This window comes from Macaca fascicularis, chromosome 10, assembly GCF_037993035.2.
Source record: "Macaca fascicularis isolate 582-1 chromosome 10, T2T-MFA8v1.1".
Classification (NCBI taxonomy): Eukaryota; Metazoa; Chordata; class Mammalia; order Primates; family Cercopithecidae; genus Macaca; species Macaca fascicularis.
Window position 1 is genome coordinate 86,681,517 of NC_088384.1, and position 27,703 is coordinate 86,709,219.

The window sequence follows — 27,703 nt, forward strand, 5'->3', positions numbered from 1 at the left end:
GCACCTCATCCCTTCCTCTCCCCACTTTCCCCACATAACTCTCTGCTCCAGCCATACTTGCTCCCTTCTTTCCTCAAACACACTACCCACACTCTCAGCTGTACACACAGAAGACCTTTGTACTTGCTGTTCACACTGCCTAGAATCTTCTTCCTCTCCCCGCTCCCATATCCTCTTGGTTCACTCCATCAACTCCTTCAAGTTTGTGTTCAAATGTCACCTTCTCATATTTGCTTCCACCCAAGATGGAGTATCAGAAACTGAATTTACTCTCCTGCTTGAAACAATCAAACAAACAAATCAAACCAGGCAAAATATGTGAAACTATAGTTTTTAAGACTCTAGGCAACAGGCAATAAAGGATCATGATCCCTGAGAAGTGGGAAATAAACAAGATGAGCCCTATCATGGCTCAGTTTACCACTCAGCGAGAGTTTTCAGATCCTAGTGCAGGAAGGAGGATCCCAGGCAGCACCCAGCAGGCTTCCTGAGTTAAGGAAATAGAGCTGAGAGTCCAGGAAGGACAAAGAGGGCAGAGTTTGCAAGACAGAGTATTGAGAGGAGAGAGTTGCACAGAGAGACTATTCCAGAGATATGAAGAAAGTCCCCCTTGAGTATTAGACTGAGTACTAGTTGGTGCTTTTGTATGATAAAACTACACTGAAGTAGGGGGGGAAATCATCTGATAAGATCAGAGAACAGTGCTCAGCACTCACACAAAACCAGAAATATTAATAAACAGAAAAACCCTCATAATTTCTGGGGTACTGGGTAGAGTACTCAGGAAGGTCTTTTCTCAACAGTGGTACGTAACTAGCCCTCAACAGAGAGCACTGCTGGACCCACCGAACAAATTATAAAAGCAAGACTAGAAAAGATAAAACTGTTTCCAAGTAACTTAATTGCGTCTTAGAGCAAAACTGAGGGAGATTTGTAGAAATATAAAAGTGTACAGCACCCAACAAGGGTAATATCCACAATGTCTGGCATCCAAAGTTTATCCTGCATGCAAATAAGCAAGAAAACATGGTTCATGTGAGAATAATAATCAATCATTCGAAACTGACCCAGAACTGATACAAAAGTAGCAGATAAGAACATTAAAATAAGTATTCAAATTGTATTTCATGTGTCTGCATGTTCAAAAGTTAAGGAGAGACTTGGAAGATATAAAATGACCCAAACCGAACTTCTAGAAATGATAACTACAATGTCTGAAATGAAAAATATGCAATGTGACAGAAGAAAAGATTAGAGAATTTTAAGACATAGCAAATAGAAACGACCCAAAATCAAGGACTCAGAGAAAAAGAAAATCCAAAAAAGCAAGAGTATTAGGAGCTATGGAACAACTGCAAGAAGCCTAATATATGTGTCTTTGACACATATATTAGGAGAGGAAATAGAAAATTAATGGCTAAGAATATTTCATATCTGATATAAACTATAAACTCACAGACCCAGAAGCTTAACGAACCTCAAGCACAAGAAACAAGAAGGAAATTACCCATCATGAGCAAATTGCTCAAAACCAATGACAAACAGATAAATATTAAAAACAGGCTGGGCGCGGTGGCTCAAGCCTGTAATCTCAGCACTTTGGGACGCCGAGACGGGCGGATCACGAGGTCAGGAGATCGAGACCATCCTGGCTAACACGGTGAAACCCCGTCTCTACTAAAAATACAAAAAAAAAAACTAGCCGGGCGAGGTGGCGGGCGCCTGTAGTCCCAGCTACTCCGGAGGCTGAGGCAGGAGAATGGCGTAAACCCGGGAGGCGGAGCTTGCAGTGAGCTGAGATCCGGCCACTGCACTCCAGCCCGGGCTACAGAGCAAGACTCCGTCTCAAAAAAAAAAAAAATAAAATAAAAATAAAAATAAAAAATAAAAACAGTCAGAGAAAGAAAAGGCTTGTAAAGTATAGAGAAACAAGGATAATGGCAGAGTTCTTGTTGGACACAATTTAAGGGAGAAAATAGTGAAGCAACATCTTTTAAGCTAATAAAAGAAAAAACCTGCCAATCTAGAATTCTATACCCAGTTAAAATATCTTTTTAAAATGAAGATGAAATAAAGATGTTTTCAGACATACAAAAGCTGAATGAATTTGTCACCAACAGATGTGCACTACAAGAAGTGATAAAGGAAATCCTTGAGGCAGAAGGAAAATGATACCAGATGGAAATCTGGATCTACATAAGGGAATGGAGGTCACCAGAAATGTTAACTACATGAGTTAAATACATACATTTTTTTTCTGATTATTTAATTTAAAAAAAGATAACTTAGCATTTTAACAAAAATACTAACATTTTGTGGAGTCTGTCACATATATGTATGTATCACAACAACAGCAAAAAGGCCAGGAAAGAAATGAAAGTACATGATTTTTTTTTTTTTTTTTTTTTTTTTGAAATGGAGTCTTGTTCTGTCACCCAGGCTGGAGTGTAGTGGTTCTATCTCAGCTCACTACAACCTCCACCTCCCAGGTTCAAGCAATTCTCCTGCCTCAGCCTCCTGAGTAGCTGGGACTATAAGCGTACACCACCATACCTGGCTAATTTTTGTATTTTTAGTAGAGACAGGGGTTCACTATGTTGGCCAGGCTGGTCTCAAACTCCTGACCTCAGGTGATCCGCCCACCTCAGCCACCCAAAGTTCTGGGATTACAGGTGTGAGCCACCGCACCCAGCCTTGTAAGGCCTAATGTAACTACTAAGATAACAAACAAAAAATTACAGTTAATAAACCAACAAAGGAGGTAAAATGATGTAATTTAAAAAGGAGGAGTTAAAATGAAATAATAAAAAAAGACTCAGCTAATACAAAAGAAGACAGAAAAAGAAGAAAAAGCAAGCAAAGAACAGATGGGACAAAAATGAAACAAACAGCAAGATGATAGACTTAAATCTAACCATGTCAATGATCACATTAAATGTAAATGGTCTAAATACCCTCAATTAAAAAGCAGAGATTGTCAGATTGGATTTTTTTTTTTTAAGTAAGACCCAAATATTGGTTTTGTTTTTAAAAAATAAGACCCAACCTTCAAAACAGCACACCTTAAGTATAAACACACAAGTTAAAAGTACAAAGATGTAAACTAACAGTAATCAAAATAACCCTGGAAGAGTAGCTAAGTTTAATATCAGACAATGTTTGTTTCAGAGCAAAGAATATTACCAGACAAGATAAGGTCATTTTATAATGATTAAAAAGGTTAAGGCTGGGTGCGGTGGCTCACGTCTGTAATCCCAGCACTTTGGGAAGCCAAGGCAGGTGGATCACGAGGTCAGGAGTTCGAGACCAACCTGACTAACATGGTGAAACCCCATCTCTACTAAAAATACAAAAATTAGCTGGGCATGATGGTGAGCACCTATAATCCCAGCTACTTAGGAGGCTGAGGCAGGAGAATCACTTAAGCCCAGGAGGCAGAGGTTGCAGTGAGTTGAGATTCTGCCACTGCACTCCAGCCTGGGCAACAGAGCGAGACTCTCCATCTCAAAAAAAAAAAAAAAAAAAAAAGTCAGTTAATCATGAGCATATGACAATTCTAAATATTTATGCCCCCAATAGCAGAGATTCAAAATACATGAAGGAAAAACTGAATGACCTGCAAGGAGAAATAAATCCACCTCATCAACTGAGATTTCAAATCTCAATAACTAAAAGAAGTAGAAAGAAAATACTGTCACTTTCTTAGTGAGTCCTGCCTTGACTATCAATTTTAATTCACTTTCTAAAATAACATTTATTTATTTATTTTTAGCTATTTATTTGTATGCTGTCTAGAGTGGTGTCTGGCACTTAGAAAATTCTCAAAAAATAACACTGTTAAATAAAACCAAGGTCAAAACGATGTTAATTGCTACTGTAATGACTAGTATTATGCATATAGTCTTTCTCTATTGTTATTTGAATGGGTAGACCCCAACAAAATTAATACTGAAGACTCAGAATCTAGAACATAAGGGCAGAAATCAGAACTCCACAATATTCGTGTAAGAAGCATAGGATGTGAAAATTCTAAAAAGTCAGAAGACTACAATGTTAGAATATGGGATGTTTAGGGGCAGAACATAAGAATCAGAAACCAGAGTTGATGAGGAAACTAACCCTGCTATGCATGGGGTGGGAGTAGTGGTTGGTCGGAGCCAAACAGCACTTTCTAAAATCCCACCTGCTAGTTCTGGGTGTCTCCTTACTCTGGTATCCATAAGGAGATGTCCATCCAGCTAACCCAACTAACCCAGCTCAGCAAGGCAGAGACTGAGAAACTATTCACCCATGGCTTCAGGAGTGGCAGGAATGAGGGGAGTAAGGGGGGAGGAGCAGGAATGGGGGAAGGAAGGCTGTATTTATCTATTTTAATTCAGCTCCTGCTCACCGGGCCCCTTCTGGACTGTGGGCTCATGAGGCATTGTGGTCATGCAAGACTGGAGTATGTCATTATCAGAGGGAACCACTACCACCACCACCTCAGGGCTAGGGGCAGAGGTTGCAGCAGTCTGAGGCCTGCCAATCATCCCAGGGACCCTGCCCCATGCAACAGAACTGGCTGGAGGCTGGGTCTTAGTGGGTGGGAAATGAGGCTACTTAGGGCCCTAGGTCCCTAGACCTAGAGTGTGGCCCTCTTCTGCCCAGGCAATGATACACTGTAATAGGGAGGAGGGTAGGGGTCTGGCAAATAGGGTCCACCCTCCTAATCAGGTGCCCTGCTTTGTTTTTATCTAAAGCTCATATCACCTAGTGACCTATCTCATGTCTTACATGTTTATTTTATTTCTCATTCATCTTCCGAAGGAGACTGCGAGTCTGTGAAGGGAGCCAACAACTCTGCTCTGCTCACGGTTGTCCCTAGCACCTAGGGATGCTGCTGTGGACTCCACACACAATAAGCGTGCCATCCATGCTATTCTTGGACTGAAGAGATGAAGCTGATTTCCCAGCCCTGCACACGGGGATTTTTCGCACACTGGATCACACCCTTCTTGTAGAAACTAGTGAAGGCTGTGCCTTCTCCACCCAAAAACTCACACAAGTCACATGCTGATGAAGACACTTCTTAAAGACCATAGACACACACACACACACACACACACACACACACACACACCCCCAGCCCCAAGCTCAGCACAGACCACAGGTTTTTTGCCAAGCACCACTTTCACCCTACTGCCAGCTGTGAGATGAAACTCAAGGGCCTCTTTCCAGCACCATCCGTTTTTTGTTTTCCTGGTGCCCCTCAAAGGAAAATCACAGAAAACAGCAAGAACCAGCACCTGTGAGCACTGCGCCCGCCTCAGCCCATCACCTCCACCGCCCTGGGGCGCAGGGTGGTTACCTGACGCACATCCTCAACGGTAAGTAGGGAGCACTTCTGGAAGCCCTTTCTGAACCACCACGCTATTGGCCTCTAAAATAGGCCCAGATTTACCCTCCCTAAAGGCCTCTGGTTTTCAATATTACCTGAATCACAGGCTACCTTTTTGAGGCTGGGTCAACTGCTGGCAAAATCCCAGAAAAATGCACAAAGAGATACTGTCAGGCAAATTCCCAGGCCTCTCCCTCCCACCTCCCACCTCCCCAACCCCCACTCCCCAGCCATTGGAGCCTGTAGCCTCCCAAGCCAATAACCAGGCGTTAAGCACCTGGGGTACGAGATGGGTGGCAGGGTCCCCCTCTTTTCTGGACACCGCTGGGAACCCTCCGCCTAACAATTCTTCAAACTGCTGCTGTGCTTCCCCCAACCTTCTTAATTAATACCGCACTGCTTACACGCGGCGGCCCCGCGTGTGAGTGTGCGCGCGCGCGTGTCTGGGGGCTGGGTGGGGGGGGTCACTTGTCACACGTGGGGATGCCGGGGGGAGGGGGGTGCTGGCTCCCTGCCCAAGAGCGAGACCCCTCCCCCAGCCCCCGGCCGCTGGAGGATTGTGAAGCTCAAACAGATGGACCGAGCCAAGGGGCGGGGGCGCGCGGATGGGGTGCGAGACGGCAGCGCGGCGGCCGGGCCTCCCGGCGCCCTGACAAAGGCGGGGCAGCGCGGCTAGGGGCGCCTTATCTGCGCGAGCAGACCGGGCGGCCGGGCGGGCGCCCACGGCCCACGCTCGGGTGCACAAAGGCCCGGGGCCGGGAGGGGGTGTGGGGGGCGCGAAGATTAATTGCCCAATCAAGTTGTCGGCGCGGGGCAGGGGCGGGGGCCGCGGCCCCGGGGGACGCGGGGCGGCGCATAATGAAGTGTGCAAAAAGTTAATTTGCTCCGCGACTCGCTGCTCACCACAATCAAAGGCGGGCGGCGGGGAGTGCAGGATCGAGGAGTATGCCCCCCGCCACCGTCCCACCGACCCCAGCTCGTGATCCAAAGGTGGGATGAGGGGGTCACAGGGCACTCCCAAAGCTGGGGGCGGAGGTCACCAGACGTGTGCCCTATTCCCACTTCCTCCCGCTGTGAGTCTCCGGGCAAGTCCCGTCCCCTCTCTGAGCGCCACTCTCCTCTCCTGGACTCACAATGGTTGACATTTCTGGAGCGCTCACGCTGCTGGGCACAGTGCCAAGCGACCAAGCGTTTCCCTGGCGTCGTCTCCTTTTATCTCACAACCTGAGGACATAACGCCTGTGAGCATCCGTTTTAAACCCGAGGTATGGAGATGCTTGAGAAGTACTCCAAGGTCACAGGGCTCTTACCCAGCTCAGAGCCTTAGGTGGAAAACAGCACAGTGGAAAGGGTCAAAGACAAAATACACGGAAGAATTGGGGGGATGGTATTATTCATGCTATTGCAATAAGGAGGGCACGCCAGATCCCAAGATCAGAGTGTCTGGGCAGGATGAATTTGCCTTTGACTTTTATAGGGGTGAGGAGACAGGTTACAGGAGGAGGGATGTATAGTGGGGATTGTCTTACAAATAGGGGATGTCTCCATTAGTCCACTGAAGAGGAAATGTTCATCTCTGTGTCTAGCTAGTTTCAGAGAGGACACACAGTTCTCATCTCAGCTAATCAACCATGAGACAAAGAATGGGAAGTGGGAGGGGCCTTGGCCTTGGCCTTGTCAGCAGGTTCCAGCAAAAGGGGAAAGATCACAGGCCAGCAAGCTAGTCATCCTCCAGTCTTAAAGGAGACACTAGAAAGAGGGGACTACGTCTTATCTGAGTCATATGGGGAAGGGTGGCTTGTTTTCCTAAGCCATTTCCCTGAACAGAAAAGGTAGGGAGACTTCAGAAAACAAAAAGTTGGGATTTCTGGACCATTGCTGTTTTTCAGGAGCACAGCGCTCAGGTAAAGTTTAACATTGTTTAAAGAGTGGCTTGATAGCACAGGCGGAGGCCCTGGTACCCTGTAACAGAAGCTTTGCTGAGTGGCTTAAAGGCCCCTTCCTGATGAAGCACTCATCCTCAGTAAATACAAATGCCCCTTTACCATTCCCCCGGGCAGTGTGACCTCAGTCAAATCATTTAACCTCTCTGTAAAATGAGAGCAATGATAACAAAACTCACCTTCTAGGGTATTCTTATCAGTGACAGCATTAACAACAATTACAAAGCAGAGCCCTGGAACATGGTAGGTGCTCCATTAATGTTAGCTATGGGCCTGGTGTGGTGGCTCACACCTGTAATTCCTGCACTTTGGTAGGCCTAGGTGGAAGGATGGCTTGAGCCCAGGAGTTCAAGACCAGCCTAGGCAACATGGCAAGACCACATCTCTAGAAAAAATTTAGCTAGGCATGGTGGCGGTGTGCACCTGTAGTCTCAGCTACTCAGGAGGCTGAGGTGGGAGGATGGATTGAGCCCAGAAGGTCAAGGCTGCAGTGAGCTGTGGTCATGCCACTGCACTCCAGCCTGAGCCACAGAACGAGATCTTGTCTCAAAACAAAACAAAAACAAGGTTAGCTGTGAGTACATACTATCATTTTCTCAGAAAGTAGTGGTGTCAGGATTTGAACTCAAGCTGCGTGTTTTCAGAGACTGCAGGCTCATCACTAGGGTATACCACCAGCTCTCCATATTATGGATTCAGTCTTCAAACACCAAACACATCCTGAACCTGTGTTCCAGGTACTGGGCGTCCTGACAAGAAAAGGAGCAGGCCAGCCCCAAACAGACAATGGCACAGAAGCCACAGTGGGTGTGGGAGCTCAGAGGAAATGCCATGGTCCCCTCCTTCAGAAGTGGCTTCCAGGCCAGAGCTAGGCTCACCCTCTGGGTCTGACTGGTGGCTCCTGAGTCCTGGTTCTCTGACCCACTGCTCAGGCCTGTCCTTGGGCCCAGGCCGGACAAGAGGACTGGCAAGGGAGCCCTTGAGGATGATAGGAGCCAGGCTTTCAAGCAAGAAGAGGGGGAGTCACAGCCAAACCAAGATTTATGGGCCTGATCATAATAATGAAAGAAGAAAAGAAAAAAGGACGCGTGTTCGGCAATGCCCAGGGACCAGGACTGCTGCCCTATTACCAAAAATGTCGTAGCTCTCGACTCTGCAAATTAGCATAAAACATGCTGTTTTGCATTCATTTGCATATCATTTGCATGCTAATGACTTGATGCCACAATGCACCCAGTCCCCTAAGAGGCTTCTGGTCTTGGCTTCTCTCTCAGCCCCTGCCCCTTGTCTTGTATTGAGAAAAATAGGAGATCTGGGTTCTAGGCTAGGCTGGGCCACTCACTCTGGGCAGATCCCTGCTCTTCTCTTGAGTCTCAGTTTCCCTGACTGTGAGCTGAAGGAGACAAACTGAGCAGGGATCTTCAAATTATGCTCCAGTAGGCCTCTCGGAGGCTGCAGACACAGAGACAGGGGAGCAGGTGGGACAGGCGCCCCCCCTTCAATCCCCTGCTAACAGCTGGGGCTCTGAGTAAAATTTCTCCTGACCAATGCAGAGCTTCTCTGTTAAAAACAAAGACCAAAAAGTTTGCAAACAAATGAACTCAGATTTCTCCACTGAGTCTTTCCAGGGCAACATTCTCTAAAGATGTTAAGAATAATGATCAGAGTTAAAATATATAGCACGTACCACAGGGCAGGCACTGTTCTAAACACCAGACATATATAATTCACTTAATCTTCCCATAGCCCTTGAAATAGGTGTTATTATTGTACCTCCATTTTACAGATAGGTAAACTGAGAACGAAAGGTTGAGTAACTTAGCTAAATTCAAAGGGCCACTATGTGGTAAAGGTTCAAACCCAGGCAGTCTGGCTCTAGAGTCCACACCATGAGTTTATCCAGGTCAACCCTTCCATTGCACAGATGAGGAAACTGAGGCTCAGAGAGGGAGAGAAAATTTCTAAGCATAGCAGTGGAACTACCCCTTGAACCTTTCTGCCCAAGCCCAACCAGGGAAGGACGGCTGGAGAAGGGAGGCCTGGGTTTTCCAAAATGGTCCAATGGGTGTGCAAGGGTAAAGGGTGCCTTCTTTGTGGCCACCACCAGCGCCAGTGTCCTCCTCAGCCAGCCTAGTCCCAGCTGGTAGACTCCAGGGAACAGGCCCCTGAGCCAGGCAGGATGAGCCCCTAAATCAGGCAGCCAGCAGGCTGGTGAATGCCAGGTGTGCCGGCCAGAACACACAATGCCCTGCCTGACTGTGCAGGTGGAGGCACCACAGAGTGGGGTCCTGGTGAACGGGGAGCGGGGAACTTTATCTCTGCAGAGACAGGCAGTGCCAGGCCAGCAGGTGTTTGGCCCCCACTCCTTGGGGGTTTAGCTGGGAAATTATCAGAGCAAAGATGACTACCCAACCCCCACCCAGGGATGAATTGTAAGGGGCTAGTCATCCCTTCTCTCTATTCAGTGTCTATCCACACTCTGGATTTTCTCCAGCCCCCTCCCTCTTGCCAACCTCCCCTTCTCACCCTGCTCCAGCCACCTTGGTCTTATCTTGGTTCCTTTCTCCCACGAAGCTCTGTCCTACCTCTGCACCCTGGCACTTGCTGTTCCCTCCACCTGGAACACCGTTGGGCCCCGTTGCATGCTTTGGGTCTCAGCTCAAGAGTCACTTCCTGGAGAGGCTTTTCCTGGCCACCCTATCTAAAGTTAACTACCAAGACCGCATTCCCATTACTCCCTAGCACTTCAACCTTGTTTTCTTCTCAGCTATGATCACAATCTGAACTTTGCTTATTTATGTGTCTTTCATTGAGTGCCTGTTTCCAACACTATATTCTCACTGTAGGAGAGTCAGGACCATGTCTGTCTTATAGCAATAAAGTTCTCCATAAATATTTGTTTCAGGAAATAAATAAGAGGAAAGACAGTGCTGCAGCTGACTTACTTGGTCCTTATTGGTCTCCCACTCCTCCACCCAGCACTGGAATGTCCACTCCACAGGGCCAGGGTTTTGTGTCTGTTGTGTTTACTGCTGTGTTCTCAAGGTTGGTACACAGTAGGTGCTCAATAAATATTTGTTGCATGAAGGAGCAAAGTGTGCAAGAGCTCTGGACTGGGAGTCAGGAGACCTGAGTCCCTTCCCAGCAGTGTGCTTGATGGAGTATAGGACCAAGGGCAAGTTCCTTCCCCTCTGGGCTTTCAGTTTCCTCTCTAAAAGCTGGACTTTAAAATCCCTGCTACAGGACCATGGAAGGTCAAGTGTGGCTTGTCCTCATTCACTCCCCAGGGAAGGCAGGTGATGCAACTGCCAGCAGGCAAGAGGCAGGCAGAGCTGGGTTCCAGTCAAGGCATGGCTACCACCTGGCTATATGACCTTACGGAATCACAGTCCCTCTCCCATTTCCTCATGTGCAGAAGGGGCACAGTGGGCCGGGTGCAGTGGCTCACGCCTGTAATCCCAGCACTTTGGGAGGCTGAAGTGGGTGATCACCTGAGGTCGGGAGTTCAAGACCAGCCTGACCCACATGGAGAAACCTCGTCTCGACTAAAAACACAAAATTAGCCAGGTATCATGGTGCATGCCTGTAATCCCAGCTACTCGGGAGGCTGAGGCAGGAGAATCACTTGAACCCGGGAGGCGGAGGTTGTGATGAGCCAAGATTGCACCATTGCACTCCAGCCTGGGCAATAAGAGCAAAACTCCATCTCAAAAAAAAAAAAAATGGCACAATGGCTACAAGGACTGCCTGAGACAAAGGCAGGCACAGAGTTGCTCAGTGTAAAGTGCTCTGCCCATAAGTGTCTTTTCTCATCAGCAAGGCTGTGCAGCAGGGCCTCACGCCACAGCTCCACCCAGCATGCACTGTTTCCTTATCTATAAAAGGAGCTCCCCATAGTACCAACCTGGCACATTGCAGGGGCTTTATAACCAGAGTCCCTAGAGTCATTAAGTGCTTCTGTGGCTCTTCATGTCTAATTATTTGTGTTCTCCCAAATCATTATTTGTGGACCATTTCCATCCCCTTCTCACCCACCTGCCACATTGTACCCAAGCAAATGACCCTACTGTGTGCCCGGTGGGTACTATGGGGAGCTCCTTTCACAGCTAAGGAAGCAGAGCACATATTGGGTGGAGCTGTGGCATGAAGAGAACCCAAATAATCAGATGGTAAAGGAAAATACAAGGTGAGGATGGAGTGTGCATGGTTTGATTTCAATGTTGGGGTGAGTTGGGGAGGATGGGGCTGGGGGAACCAGGGCATGAGGCTGGAGAGGTGAGCCACAGTGAGATCAAGCAGCCCTGGGGCTCAGATGAGGATTTAGCCTTTATTATGGGAGCAGTGAGTGCTACAGGATCATTTTAAGCAAGGAAGTAAAATGATTCAAGTTTCAAAACACTCACTCTGGCTTCCAGGTGCCAGGTGTGGCTGGCATTCCAACTGATTTACTTTGTCCTGCAGTACGAGAACCCCACCGATGTAGCTGGGTGCATGGATGGCAGAATAGAGACCATGCTTCCCAGCCTCTCTTGCAGTTAGGGGTAGCCATGTGTCTGCATTCCCACCACGAAGAGGTAAACCGAGTACCAAGTACAACTTCTGAGCGGTGGGGCGAGGGGTCTTTAAAGAGACCAGAGTATTCTTTGCCTCTTCCTCTTTCCCTCTGGCTGGAATGTGGACATGATGGCTGGAGAATGAGCAGCCACCTTGGACTATAAAGTGTCGAGGGTGGAACAGCAAGATAGAAGGAGACTGGGTCCCTGAGGATCAAAGAGCCATTTTACCAGCCTGGGACTGCCTGCTTCCAGGTTGGTAATAAGAAAGAGAAATCAGCATCTATCCTCTTTAAAATAGGTCACTCTTCTTGTGGGCTCCCTGCCACTCTCAGCCAACTCCAACCCCAGTAGATCCAGTTGGCACAGATGATCTTGGAGCTGTATGGCCCAACTTGGGTAGAGAACAGAGGGTGCTCGTGAGCCTTCAACTTCCTGTTCACACTGTCAGGCTCCAGCCCTGACTGCCCAGCTCTGTCCATCCAAGGGCACAGCCTAGGTCAGCCCAAAGGAATTGGCTGGGATCTCTGCCTGGGCCAAGCTCTGATAGGTGCAGAGCTCATTAGGACCTGAGACCAGGCCTCCTGCTGCTGCCCTCACAACTTTGAGGAGCAGGACAGGGAGAGGATGGTGGACAACGGCAGGGTGGTGCTGTCCATCCTCGTGGGCCACTTCCAGCCCCTTCTCACCCACCCTCCACATTGCACCCAAGCAAGCTTCTTAGTGCCCTCTCCCAATCTCATAAATTCCACACATCACTGTCTTCCCACAGCCGTCCAAGGCCCTTGAGATGACACTCAGTCACCTATGTGGCGTACCAGGCCCTGTAGGACATGGGCCCTGCTTGACTCTTCAATGCTCAAATTCATGGGCACAAATCCTAGCTCTTCCTCTTAGAAGGTCTGGGAACTCAGGCAACTTGCTAAAGCATTTTGGGTCTTAATTGCCTCATCTATGAAATGGAGATGATAATAACAGCTACTTCCTAAGTTGTGAAGCTTAAGTGAGTCAGTACAGGGATTCTGGTGATTTACTGCGGCATAACAACCCCAACATGTAGTACTGTTAACCATTTTCTTACTCTCACAGATTCAGACAGAGCACATTGGGGTGGCTTTCTTCTGTTCTACAGTATCTGGGGCCTCAGCTGAAAAGAGTTGAAGGCAGGGGACTAGAATCATCTAGAAGTGTCTTCCCCTAACATGTGGCAGTTAGGAGTGGCGCAGTGGAGACTGCAGGCCAGAACATCCACACATGGCCTCTCTGTGGATCCTGGGCTTCCTCCCAGCATGGAGGCTGGGTTCCAAGAGTTCCAAGAATGAGTGTTCCCTGAGACTCAAGCAGAAGTGTCACGGTCATTTTATTATTATTTATTTTTATTTTTTTATTTTTCGAGAAGGAGTCTTACTCTGTTGCCCAGGCTAGAGTGCAGTGGCGTGATCTAGGCTGACTGCAACCTCTGCCTCCCGGGTTTAAGTGATTCTCTCGCCTCAGCCTCCCGAGTAGCTGGATTACAGGCGCCCGTGACCACATCTGGCTGATTTTTTTGTATTTTTAGTAGAGATGGGGTTTCACCATGTTGGTTGGCCAGGCTGATCTCAAACTCCTGACCTCAGGTGATCCGCCCGCCTCAGCCTCCCAAAGTGCTGGGATTGCAGGCGTGAGCCACCACACCCAGCTGGCATGGTCATTTCTAACCATATTTTATTCCTGGGAGCAATCAATAGAGGGGACATAGCCCCACTTCTTGATTAGAAGAATTTAAAGGAATTTGGAGTCATGTTTTAAAATGGCTTGAACAGTGCCTGATCCCATAAGCACTTATACGACAACTAGGAGAATTAGTAACGGTATAATAGTACCAGGGTTCAATCCTATGTGTGTTGAAATAGTCGTATCAGGCGACACTAGTCATAAAGGGGTTAATGGAGGAAGCATGGGGACAGGTCCCTGGAATCTGACGTCCCATCTAGGCCAGAGAGACACTGAAGGATACAGCTAGGATAATATAAGCTGAAATGTCTTGGTGCCAGGCATCAAGCCAAGCACTTTCCATGAATGATCTTCTATCATTCATACAGTAATCTAAGAGGCAGATCCTAACATTATGCCCATTGACGGATGAGAAGCTAGAAGCTCAGAGAGGTAATGGGTCTTGCCCAAGGCCACACAGCCAGGGAGGCACAGCAAAGATTTGAACTCAGGCAGTGGGTTCTCAGCCCTGGTCCTCACTTCCCAAGACTACGCTGGGCAATAGTCCAGCCCGCCAGGTGGAACAGACCGTCCTGACTGTTTGGTGACAGACAGGGAGGGCTTGTTCTGCTGGACGGAGAGCCAGAACCAGGAGGTTTGTCAGCTGCAAGCCTACAGCCACAGGCTGGGGGAATGGGGCCAAGACCTCCGTCTGGAAGAGTGGGGGAGGGAGTGTGTGGAGAGAACCCAAAGAGCAAGGCACAGCCCCCTCCAGAGGCAGCCAAGCACTAAGGAATGGAAATAAAGCCCAGGGATCACAACAAGGCCCCAACTTCTGCTTCCTGGAGCCCCAACCAGCTTGTCACTGGTCCCTCACCTGGAGCAGGGCTCACCTGCTACTGGAGGTCAGGAGGGAAATCTCAGCTGTAGGGTGAGGAGGATGGGGAGAGGATCACCATTCCATACAACAGCGAGGGAAAGGGCACAGAGGGGGCAATTCCAACAGCAACAAGCACACCTGGTGGGGACTGCAGGATGAGTCTATCTTCTCTTCTCATCTACTCCCTCTCCCTTCCTCCCCTCATTCCACTCCTTCATTCTATCCCCTCTTCTATTGATTGACTGATTGATTGATTGAGACAGAGTTTCACTCTTGTTTCCCAGGCTGGAGAGCAACCTCCGCCTCCCGGGTTCAAGCGATTCTCCTGGCACAGCCTCCCGAGTAGCTGGGATTACAGGCATGCACCACCACACCTAGCTAATTTTGTGTTTTTAGTAGAGACAGGGTTTTCCCATGTTGGTCAGGCTGGTCTTGAACTGCCGACCTCAGGTGAACCGCCCACCTCGACCTCCCAAAGTGCTGGGATTAAAGGTGTGAGCCACCATTCCCAGCCCCACTCTTCTACTTATTTATCCTATACTTCACTCCCTATTCCTCCCTCCTCCTGTCCCCCCTCCTTCCCTTCTTCTTGTCTTCTTTCCTTCCTTTCATTCCTTCTCTACATGGAACCTCAGATGGGAGAAGCTACATTCTCCAAAGACAAGGGGAAACCTGGTCTGAACCTGGCCCTAAAAAACCCATTTTATGGATTCCATCATAAAATGAAACATGAGGCCAGGAGCTGTGACTCACACCAGCACTTTGGGAGGCCAAGGTGAGACGATATCTTGAGGCCAGGAGTTCAAGATCAGCCTGGGCAACATAGGGAGACCCAGTCTCTACTAATAATAAAAAATAAAAAAATTAGCCAGGCATGGTGGCATGCTCCTGTGGTCCCAGCTACTCCAGAAGCTGAGGTGGGAGGATCTTTTAAGCCTGGGAGGTTGAGGCTGTAGTGAGCCATGATTGCACTACACTTCAGCCTGGGCAGCTGAGTGAAACTTTGTCTCTAAAAAAAAAAAGAAGAAGAAGAAAAAAAGAAAAAGAAAAGAGAGAAAGAAACATGATTCCTAAGCTGTCACAAAACCAGCCCTAACAGTGTCACGAGCCTGCGATGACTTTCCTTGACCCTCCAGAACTTAGCTGGAAAAGGGGTGTCGACTCCTCTCTGCCTCCTAAGTATAGATGGCATCCCCCAGGGTGTGTGAGTATCCTGGGTGTTCCTAGGAGGCTCATGGGGCATGGATGATAAGCTGGATCACCTTGAGCTAATGGTTAAGCCCCTCTGAGCCTCCGTTTTCTTGGCTGAAACAATTTACAATTTTGTGGGGTTGAGACTGGGTGACACACAGTTGCACCCTGTCACAGGAGTGCTTTGGCCTTGCTTAGTCCCTTGCTGGCACCAGCCTCTGACCTTTCTCCTAGGCCTGGAGGCAGAGCCAACTCCCAGCTGATGTTGGCGAGTGTCTGGGAGGGTGGACAGGCAGGCTGTCGGGGCCGGCCGCGTGCCCAGAGAACCTTCTGTGCCACTGTTCCCTCAGCCAGGCAGACCCGGCCCACCGGCTACTTCCTGTGCCCCTGGCAGGACAGGGCTGCAGGCCCCTCCTCTCCTGCATCTCTGCTCAGCTGATGGTGCTGGCCACCCCTCCTCCCCCCAGGCCCTGGAAACAGAAGTCTCCAATATAAATGCAAATTTGCTGCGGTCCCCAGTCTCGTCTGGCAGCTCCAGCCTGTGCTGCAGGCTGGGGACAGGAGCTGACACTGGCCCAGAGGAGATAAGGCACTTCTGGGCCACCCCCACCCCCAGAACCAACCACTCCTCAGCCTATCAGCTCCACAAAAAACCCCAGGGAATCCTGGCCAGCCTGCTTTTTTTCACTGTCCCATAAGGCCTGAGCTGGGCTGCAAAGGCCCCCCTTGCCATAATTAAGGAGGGGGCATCCCTCAATGGTGAGGATGCTCACCTGCCTGCCCTCCAGGGGCTGGCAGGAACAAAGCAGGAAGCAAGAGAGGTGGGAAAAAGGATGGCACGACGATGTGGGGATCTCACCTCTGCCCCATCCTCCGTGAGGCTCAGGGCCACCTCTAGCCCATAGCATTCCTTTGTGTGAATTAGACACAGGTACCCTTTCTTCCTGGTGCAGCCCCTTGGTGGGATGCAAGGCATCCCCTTAGCCTCCAGCTGGGCTCCCTGGAGCGCAGTACAACTTGCACAGCTGTAAGCTACCGCCTTTGGCAAGATGCATCTTGTCTCTGGGACTTGGTTTCCCTTTGGCCAGGGGAATCATCTAGAGAGACCCCTAATGTTGCATAACTCCACTGTAGGCGAGTGCATGAAGCTCCTGGAGTTGGGCAAGACAGCATCACAGGTGAGGTCTCTCCAGCTTGGATATCTTACCATCTTTTCATCCCTAGTTCCTGGACACTCCATTCCCTAAGCCATGACACCATGATTTTTTTTTTTTTTTTTTTTTTTTGAGACAGAGTCTTGCTCTGTCACCCAGCCTGGAGTGCAGTGGTGGGATCTCGGCTCACTGCAACCTCCACCTCCCAGGTTCAAGCAATTCTCCTGCCTCAGCCTCCTGAGTAGCTGGGATTACAGGTTCACACCACCATGCCCTGCTAATTTTTTTGCATTTTTAGTAGAGACGGGGTTTTACCATGTTGGCCAGGCTGGTTTTGAACTCCTGACCTCAAGTGATCCACCTGCCGCGGCCTCCCAAAGTGCTGGGATTACAGGTATGAACCACCGTGCCCAGCCAACTCCATGATTCTTAACAAGGGATCGAGTCTCTGGCAAAAGCATTCTGTGATCCACAAGGAGACAGAGGAGGGGAGGTTTGGAGTCAACGCAGGACTCTCCCATGCCACAAGCCCAGGTTCAAGTCCAGACATTACTGGCTCCGGCTCTAATGTCACCTCCTCAGAGAAGCCTTCCCTGATGGCCTCATCTGGAGCAGTTCCTTCCCTACCTCCAGAGGCCATATCACATTGCCCTGTGGGTTTTTTCTCCCTGGCGTTTATCGTTATGTGAAATTATCTCATTCATTGATGTCTTCCCGTGGTTATTTTCTGGCTCCCCTCTCCCTTACTGGAATTCAAATTTCTACAAGAGCAGGCACCATGAATCAATAACTTCTGCCCTTGACACTTTCTGGGGGATAATGACACCTCCCCTCCCATTGCGTTAGTGTAAAGTGTGCAGTGAGACAGCCAGAGTTGCTCAGCGCAGAGCCAGCCCGCAGTGAGCACTCCATAAATGCTAATGGTGGTTGTTACTGTTATTAGGAGAGGGCTGTGAGTGCCCTGGTCCCACAGGTGCAACTCCTGACACATCTCCACAAATTCCAGACCAAATTCCGCTTCTTCCGGCCATGCTGCCCGCACCCACCACTGAGGCCATTTACTCACCTGAGACCCTGGGCAAACTGCTGCATCTCTCTCCGCCTCCGTTTCCTTCTGTAAACTGACAGGGCAATCTCCTTATTGCCTGAAACTCCACAAAGTTGCTGTGAGTGTCAAATGACACAATGAGAAGGATCACACTTTGTAATCCCTAAATATGATTTCAATACCGGGAAGAGCTCCGAAGGCCCCCCCTAGCCGCCCGGCCTTTGACTGTGGCAGCCTCACTGCACCCTCCAGAGCCTCCCAGCGCCCTCGGCCTGGAATCCCAAGGCCCTGCTTTCTCCTGACCCAACCCAGCCCTGGCTTAAGGCCTTCCTCAAGGAGCAGTTTCCACGGAAGCAGTGTTTCTCAAAGTTTGGGCAAAAATCACACGACCTCCTTCCCACCCCCATCTGCAGGCTATCTTTCACCAACTTACTTAATATTTTTCTTTAAATAGCCTCATTAAAAAAACAAAAAGCCAATTCATGCTAATGGGAAACTTTGTGCTGCCATACATGAAAATTAGTATCAATTACTATACATGTTGATATTTGCTAAAATAAATGCTTAAGAATTAAATGCTTGGTACCCACCTCTCACCCCTCCGAAGGAAGGGAATCATGTTCAAAGGCTTTCGAGTTCTCTGGAAGACTTCTTTTTCTTTATTTTCTCATCCAAGACAATCCAGGAGACTTTTAAAAGATTCCTGACTGGGAGCTCATGCCTGTAATCTCAGCATTTTGGGAAGCCAAGGCAGATGGATTGCTTGAGCCCAGGAGTTCGAGACCAGCCTTGTCAACATGGCAAAACCCCATCTCTAAAAAAAACACAAAAATCAGCCAGGCATGGTGGTGTGTGCCTGTGATCCGAGCTACTTGGGAGGCTGAGGTGGGAAGATCATTTGAGCCCAGGAGGTCAAGACTGCCGGAGGCGTGATCATGACACTGCACTGCAGCCTGGGCAACAGAATGAGACTCTGTCTCTTTAAAAAAACCCAAATCCTTCATTGACCGGACAAACATTTTATGAGAATGTTATGTGCCCAGCGCAGGAGGCAGCAGCTATAGGGGACCCCTTTTCCTGCCTTCAACACATAGAGGTGCTGGTTGAGGCAGAAGCTTATGGCCATTGGAAATGCAATTAATTAGCCAAGAATCATTACCAAAGCAGGCCTAATTTCTTGGCTCTTTTCTCTTAACATCACTAATAATGGCATCTTACCTGTCAGGAGTCAGGAGAGGGTAGGAAGGAAGAGGACAGGAAAAATATCTGCTACAGTAACTGTTTCTTCACGCAACAGAACATGCCTGCTAACAGCTCCTGTTCAAAACATCATCTCCGGGACCCCTACTTTGCTGATTCCAGACTCGGTTCAAAACATCATCTCCGGGACCCCTACTTTGCTGATTCCAGACTCTTGGGAAGGGCAATTGAACACAATGGCATATTGATTCTTGGAAAGGAATCAAAAGTGGATCCTCTGGCAAATTTGGTAAAATTATCAGAAGCCTTAAATTCTATGGGCAATTTCATTTCTATGACTTTATCTAAGAGAAATGATCATGAATGTGGACCACAGCAGCTCCAGGATATTCTTGGCAGCATTATTGATCATATGAAAGCTGAAAGCAACTTAAATGTTCATCATAGGGGAGTCAGTAAATAAACACTGTATATTCCATACAATGGAAAACTATGCAACCATTTGCCAATGATGTTGTAGAATATTTAGACATGGAAAAATGTTCATTCATGTTAGGTAAGTGGAAAAGTAGCTACAAAACAGGATGCACATATGATCCCTTTAGAAATATATATATACATGTGCCTGGCGTGGTGGCTCACACCTGTAATCCCAGCACTTTGGGAGGCCAAGGCAGGCGGATCATAAGGTCAGGAGATCGAGACCATCCTGGCTAACATGGTGAAACCTCGTCTCTACTAAAAAATACAAAAAAAATAGCCGGGTGTGGTGATGGGTGCCTGTAGTTCCAGCTACTCGGGAGGCTGAGGCAGGAGAATGGCGTGAACCCAGGAAGCGGAGCTTGCAGTGAGCTGAGATCGCACCACTCTGCTCCAGCCTGGGCGACAGAGCAAGACTCCATCTCAAAAATAAATAAATAAATAATATATATACAAGTGCATCATAGAAACACGGGGATGGCTTTGGGTTGGAAAGGATTTCTGAAGCAAGAGACAGGACAAACCATAAAGGCAAATATTAATAAAGTAGTTACATTGCAACTGATACCATTCATCAAAATTCACCATTTTTTAAAAGTAGAAAGACAAGTCACAAGCTAGAAGATGTCGGCAACAATTTGACTGACAAAGATTAGCACCCAAATATATAAAGAGCCCCTACAAATCAATAAGACAAGGACAAACAATCCAAAAGAAAAAGATTTGGGCTGAAGATTTGGACACACATAGAGAAGCTTGAAAAGATGCTCAACCTCTGAGTAATTAGAGAAATCCAAATTAAAAGCTCATTTCCTGTCTACTCAATTGGCAAAACTTAAAAAGCTAGACAAATCCAAATGTGATCAATTATGTGGAACAAGGACTCCTTGACACTGGTGATAAGAGAGTCAGTTGTACAACCACTCTGGAGAACAATTGGGCATTATTTTGCACTTATTCCCAGCAATCCATTCCTGGAGACATTCTAGAAAAACGTATCAGGAGGTATGTACAACAATGTTTAGACTGGCAGGACTGAGCCCTTCCTGGGGCACCTAATAAATTCTTCTTTCTTCTTCACTGCCTTCTTTGCACTTCTGAGTGGTGTCACTCAATCCTGCCAGGTAGCCACTGAGCAAGCCAGATTCCATGGGCAGAGATGGGTGTCATCTGTGTGAAAGTAGTGACCCTCCCAGGGAGTCTGGGAGAGGCCAAGACTGCCCCGTGTGTTAGGAAAAGAGGTGGCAGGGTTGTGGGCATGTCTAGTTAACAAATGACAGTTCATCCAAATAACAGACTGCTCTGCTGCTGTACAAAAGAATGGGTAGCTCCACACGGGCCAATAGGAAACATCTCCAAGATACACTGCAGGCAGAACAGCCACCATTGTGAAAAGGGGAGGAGTCAAGTGTATATGTACATGTTCATTAGCATGTGCACAAAATACCTTTAAGCACAGGAAACTGGCCTCAGCAGGGAGAAGGTGTGTGGCTGGGGGTCAGAGGTGGGAGAGAGACTTGCTTTTCAGGGCATCTCCTTTTGTTTCTTTTTATTTGTACGTTGCACATAATACTATGAAAAAAATAACTACAATAATGTTAAAATGGAAACAAAATGCAGTCACATCAAATAGAACGCATATGTAACTATTAGGAGACTTGGGCGTTGCTCATGACCCGTTGACACAATGCTACTTGGTAGGCTCTTCATTAAGTCTTTCAAATTTGGAAAGTTTTAAAATATTTTTCCAGCCAGCTTTTTTAGATTTCAGACTTTTCCATGGACCCTTGACGAGCCCATGGCTTCTTGGTATTGTGCCTACTGGGCCAAATGCACAGAACAGAACTTATCACTTATGCCCAGCGGCCCACTGGTTCTCCAAGGGCTACTCTTCAACACACATTCCACTGACTTACATCATCTACTGGGTTCTACCCCAGGGGTGCTTTTTAGCACAAGTGAATCCATACTCCCTTGTTCACTGTGCTCCAGCCACACTGGCTTTCTTGTTTCTCAACCCCCCAACTATGGTAGGCAGATTCTAAGATGGCCCCCAGTATTTCAGCCCAGTCCTCCCCATCCTGTGTACGTGTCCTGTAAAATACCCTGAGTTGTGAATATGGTGGTGTCTACTCTTGTGATCAGGTTATGTTATTTGGCATAAATGACCTTAAGATACAGAAATTCTCTGGGTATGCCTGATATGATTTGGATGTGTGTCTCCTACAAATCTCATGTTGAAATGTGATTTACAAATCACCCAGCCTCAGGTATTTCTTTATAGCAATGCAATAGTGAACTAACACAGCACCCGATCTAATCCAGTGTTGGAGGTGGGCCTGGTGGGAGGTATTGGATCACCAGGGCAGATTCCTCATGAATGGTTTAGCACCATCCCCTTGTTAATAAGTGAGTTCTCACCCAGTTAGTTCATAGGAGATCTGCTCATTCAAAAGAGTCTGGGGCCGGGCGCCATGGCTCATGCCTGTATTCACAGCACTTTGGGAGGCTGAGGTGGGCAGATTGCCTGAGTTCAGAAGTTCGAGACCAGCCTGGGCAACATGGCAAAACTCCATCTCTACCAAAAATGCAAAAATATTAGCTGGGCATGGTGGCGTGCACCTGTAGTCCCAGCTACTCAGGAGGCTGAGGCACGGGAGTCACTTGAACCTGAGAGGCAGAGGTTGCAGTGAGCCGAGATTGTGCCACTACACTCCAGCCTGGGCGACAGAGCAAGACTCTGTCTCAAAAAACAAAAATAAAAAATAAAAGAGTCTGGCACCTTCCCCTTCTCTCTCTTGCTCTGGCTCTCACTATGTGACACCACTTGCTCTCCCTTTACCTTCTACATGATTGGAAGCTTCCTGAGGCCTCACCAGAAGCAGATGCTGGAGCTATGCTCGTACAGCCTGAAGAGCCATGAGCCAATTAAACCACTTTTCTTTATAAATCACCCAGCCTCAGGTATTTCTTTATAGCAATGCAAAAGTGAACTAACACAGCACCCGATCTAATCCTATGAGCCCTTTTAAAGCAGTGAGTTTTCCCTGGTTGGTCACAGAATAGGAAGTAAAAGACCTGAAGCATGAGGAGGATTCAACACATCATTGCTCACTTGAAGATGGAGGGGCCACACATCAAGGAATGCAAGTAGCTTCTAGGAACTAACAGCCAACAAGAAAATAATCTGTTACTGTCAGTCCCACAACCGCGAGGCATTGAACATTGCCAACAACAAGAATGAACTTGGGGGCAACCCATTTTCTGCAAGACCCATCTCTCTGCAACAGAGAGAGCTTTTCTTTCTTGTGACTATTAAACTTCTGCTCTTAACCTCACTCTGGTGTGTCCAAGTCCTAGTTTTCTGTGGCCATGAGATAGCAAACCTCGGGTATTACCTCAGATGAACGACACCGCCTCCTTGTGGGGGCCTGCCTGGGATCCAAGGTAGACTCCCTGAAAGGGTGAGTATAGGTGCAGACCCCAACTCTTTCATTTTAAGGACTCTGTCCTCCATTTTCTCGGGGAACAGGCTTGCCAGGGAGAACTTAGCCAATCCTTCAGTGCCCTCAGGGTGTTGGGAATGTTGGCTTTGTTGCCAACTGGTCTCCTTTCATGGAGAGCCTAGCCATTGTGTGGGGCTGGAAGAAGTTCAGAGGCAACTGAGAGTTCTGGCCAAGGCAACACTCTGGCATTACCTGAAAACTTCTGGACTAACGCCAGCTTCCAACAGCCCCATGGGTGACAGCAACAGGATCTCCAAGATTTTTCTATCAAAAATTTCCTCCTTTCCTCTCTGCAATTGCAGAAAAAGAAAAGAAAAGAATGAAATTGGAAGTGGATTTTTTTCTCCAAAGCCTTCATATAAGAACTAAGCCCAGCCTACACCTTGGTTTCTACCTTGTAATATCCTGAGCAAAGAACCCAGTTGCTCTGTGCCAGACTATGACTTACAGAACTGTAAGCTAAATGGCTGTTTGTTGGTGATGATTTGTTACATAGCAATAGACACTAATACACAGGCAAAGCTGGCTCCACTCTGCGTCTTTTCTCAGATGGGTCCCTCAGCCTGGAAGGCTCTCCCCAAGTATCCACGGAGCTACTCCCTCCCTCCCACTAGGTCTCTGCTCAAAGGTCCTCCCCTAGAGAAGCCCGGACCATACCATCTGGAATAGCACCACCCCCTCATTTTCTGTTCCCCTGCCCACTTGATTTTTCTATATATCACTTATCATTACTTGACATCATATGGTTTCAGTTTCATGTAAATACCTTTATTGTAAAATAATGTTAAACCTACAGAAGAGTTGCAAACATTGTACAAAGAATTCCCATATATTGTTTACCCAGAATCCCCAAATGTTGACATATAAACATATTTGCTTTATCATTCTCTCTTAGAGATTTATATAGAGAGAGATTTTCTCTGAATTGTTAGAGAGTAAATTGTCAATTTGATTCCCTGTTATCCTGGAGTACTTTAGTGTACATTTCCTAAAAGCAAGCATATTCTCCTACATAACCACAATAAAATCATCAAAATCAGGAAATTGACATTGATATATTACCACCATCCAATCTTCAGAGCCCAGTCAAATATTGTCCATTGTCTCAATAATAATGTCCTTTATAATAAACAAAAAGATCCATCCAGAATTACTCATTGTATGTCATTGTCTTATCTCTTTAGTCTCCTCTAATCTGTGACGGTCCCTCAGTTTTTCTTTGCCTTTCATTACCTTGATACTTACCCAGGTTACAGGCCAGTTATTTTGTAGAAGATTCCTCAAACTGGGTTTATGTGACGGCTCCTCGTGATTAGATTTCGGTTTTGCATCTTTGGCAGGAACATCACAGAAGTGATTTTTCACTCTTCCCTGTGCATCCCATCAGGAGGCTCAAGTCAGTTTGTCCAGTAACAGTGATGCAGTCTTTGGTCACTTGACTAAGATAGTCTCTGCCATGTTTCTTCACTATAAAGTCACTCTCCTTCCTCTTGCAATTATCGTATCTTGTGGAAAGACTCTTTAAGACTATGTAAATATCCTACTCCTCAACAAATTTTCACACAATGGCTTTAGTTTTAGCATCTAGCAGTGCTTCTTGTTGGAATCAATTATTACCATACTAGTTGCATCCTTCCTTCTACATCTATTACTGGGCATTCTAATGTAAGAAAGAGCTTTCTCTTTCTGCACGTGTGTATGTATATATGTGCGTATGCAATACATGTATGTGTGTGTATATCAGTACTATTTTTATTTAATGGGTTATAATCTGTTACTGTCATTATTTTGATACTCAAGTTGTCCCAGATTTGGCCATTGGGAGTCCCTTTAAGTTGGCACCTTGGCTCTTTTGACATGTCCTCAGCATTACTTGAGCACTTGCCTATCTTATGGCACAGTTAGATGTTTCATGTACCATGGTACCAGGCACTGGGCACTTTTCCTGCTCCAGCCCTCAAATCTACCATTTTCCCAAGCCCCAATTCCTTTCAGTGGAGGATGGTATTTAAAACCCAAGATCTGGGTGTTAGGTGTATTCATGGCTAAATGGTGTGTTCATTGTTGCTGTTTTTGTGGACAGAACTGGGAAATGCACATATGCATCACACACACACACACACTTTCATGCATGCTTATGTAACTATATATATCAAAAGCCATGAGTTTACAGTGATTCCTCTAATTCCAATATAACACCACAGGGTTCTTTCTAGCCTTTCCTGTTTTCATACTTGTAATTCCCTTCTCTGATGGTGAGCAACCTGGCTCTCATTATCCTGGATATATGAACCTGTTTGTTCAATCCCCAGGCACACTGAGCCACCGACTCACTCAGCTCCCTTTCCTGCTTAGTCCCAAATCCCACCAGTCACCTCCAACAAATGCTGGGGAAGGAAAGGAGGAAAGAGGAAGCTGAATATTTATTTTCTCTTTTTTGAACTAGTAATACATTCACTTCATACAAAAATAAAAGTTATAGAAAAGTATACAATGAAACCCTCCCCTCCCTGTCTCTCATTCCACCCCTACTCCTCTCCTTGGGTGACAACTATTATTAGTTTCATATATACACAAGCCAATATAAATACATTTTTAAAATTATCTCCTCTTTTACAGAAACTATCCTTCACATTCCTTTTCTTATTTGTCAAGGCATCTTACAGAGCTTTCTATATCAGTACATAAGAAATGGTCTCACCAACGACGAGTTCAAGACCAGCCTGGTCAACATAGTGAGATCCCATCTCTAAAAAAAATAAATACAAATAGAAATGGTCTCACCCTTTGTAATGGCTATGTAATATTTCATTATTCAGATACTCCATACTTTAGTCAGTCCATGTGTAACAGACATTTAGATCATTACTAAGATTTTGCTATGCCAAACAAAACTGCAATAAATACATGAATGCATTCATTCCACATGTGTGCAAACATGTCTATAGAATAAGTTTTCAGAAGTGGGATTGCTGGTATGATCTTTTATGCTTATGTGTTTCATGATTAATGGTCTCTCTCCCCTCTTAGAATGTCATCTCCAAGAGGAAAGGGACTCTGTTCTAGTCACTGCTGCTTTCCCAGGAACCATTAGAATGTGGTAGGCACTCAATAAACATTTATCCGCTAAATGAGTGAATGACTAATGCACTCTGTTTCTGGACTTCACCATGTCAAGCATTTAGTAGCCCCTGTGCGTCAGGCGCTATGAGCTATTCTCCAAACACCCCTGGGAAGTAGAAATTGTTTGATAGCCCCATTTGACAGATGAGAGCCCTGAGGCTCAGAGAAGGACCACGACTAGGCTGATGTCACACAGCTAGCCAAAGCCACGCCACAGTTTCCACCAGATGAGTCAGGCCCTGGAGTCTGCCGCCATGAATCACTGCACCTGTGCCACACACACAGCTCAGTCTCCCAGCCCCATGTGGATCCCTCCTCTCACCTACCAGCTTTCCTGGTCCCATCTACTGCCCCCAGCCCTGGCCTCATCCCCAGCTGAAGACACTTAGACTTGCTCCTACCCTGAGCCAACACAGGACAGGACGAAGGAGAGGAGCTGTCATTTCCATACAGCTGTCCCTGGGAGCCAGGCCCTGCCCAAGCCCCCCCATTTTCCCTGAAAAGACTGAATTGTCTTGGCTGTTTGGGGGGCACCCCTCGGCACAGGCCGGGCTGCCTGGGCAGGGCCTGGCTAGGCTATTATCCTACATTATCTCACTCCCCTGCTCCTGAAAAGAACCAGTGACTGCTCACCGCCCTCAGCCCTCCCCTGCCTGCTCCATCTTTTACACTTAATTACCTCACTCACTACCCCGCAGCCTGCAGAGGCCGGACCACAACTGGGGCGTGAGTAATCCCCGCATCGCACACCCAGCCAGCCGGCCAGCAAGGAGCAAATTGCTCACACAGCCCATAAATAAAGGAACAGGGTCTGCTCGGGCCTTCTGAGCAGAAGGACCCTTGTGGTGGCTGCCATGAGGGGCAGGTATTGGCCCCAGCTTCCCAGTTGGCCTTTGCCAGCCCTGGTGAGATAGTCTCCACCTCCTCCACCCCAGACATGACCTTGAACTTCCCCAGGCCACTGAAGTCACAGCTCAATACCACTGAGACAGATGGGGTAGCAAGAGCCAGCACCCCTTCCTCCCCACTACCAGGGTACCGCCAAGCATGACTTCCAGGGGCCTGCCTGACCCCTCCAGCCATCTCCCCTCTTCTCTCTTCCCCTCCCCATCCTCCCCACAATGGAATACTCTGTAAGCCCTGTGCCCTCTTTCTTTCCCAGCTTCGTTACTCATGCTTTTTCTGCTCCCTGAACACTTTTTTTCAGCACTCAGGGGTCTGGTTAGTTCCTACTCATTTGAGAGGCCACTTCCTCTGGGAAGCCTTCCCTGATCCCTCTGGGCTGGGTTGGGGGCCTCAGGTACTTCCCCCACCAAAGCATCAAGCTTTTTCATTGTCACTGTCTTCTTTTCTCTTTTGAGGGAAGGACTGAGCCTTACGCATCTCCCTTTTGCCTAGCACGCAGCCCAGGTCCTGGCATGTCACCAGGCTATTGACTAGGTGCTAAACAAATGTGAGGGAGTAAATGAGTGCTTAGCAAATAACTTATCATTTCCAAGACACAATGCATGTAAATGATATTTCAAGATATGCAGAACATCTGTAATGTAATTTTT

At 47.4% G+C, this 27,703-nt stretch overlaps 1 long non-coding RNA gene across 1 annotated transcript in view; it reads right to left on the reverse strand.

Moving 5' to 3' along the window:
- Nucleotides 1-17,852: 17,852 nt before the first annotated feature.
- The window catches only part of LOC135965623 (uncharacterized), a 46,344-nt gene continuing 36,493 nt past the window's right edge, over nucleotides 17,853-27,703 (reverse strand). Inside the window, exons 2-3 of the long non-coding RNA XR_010578611.2 lie at nucleotides 18,429-18,652; nucleotides 17,853-17,935 (exon numbers count right to left, since the gene is read on the reverse strand). This is a non-coding gene — a long non-coding RNA (uncharacterized lncRNA). The remainder of the gene's footprint in view (nucleotides 17,936-18,428; nucleotides 18,653-27,703) is intronic.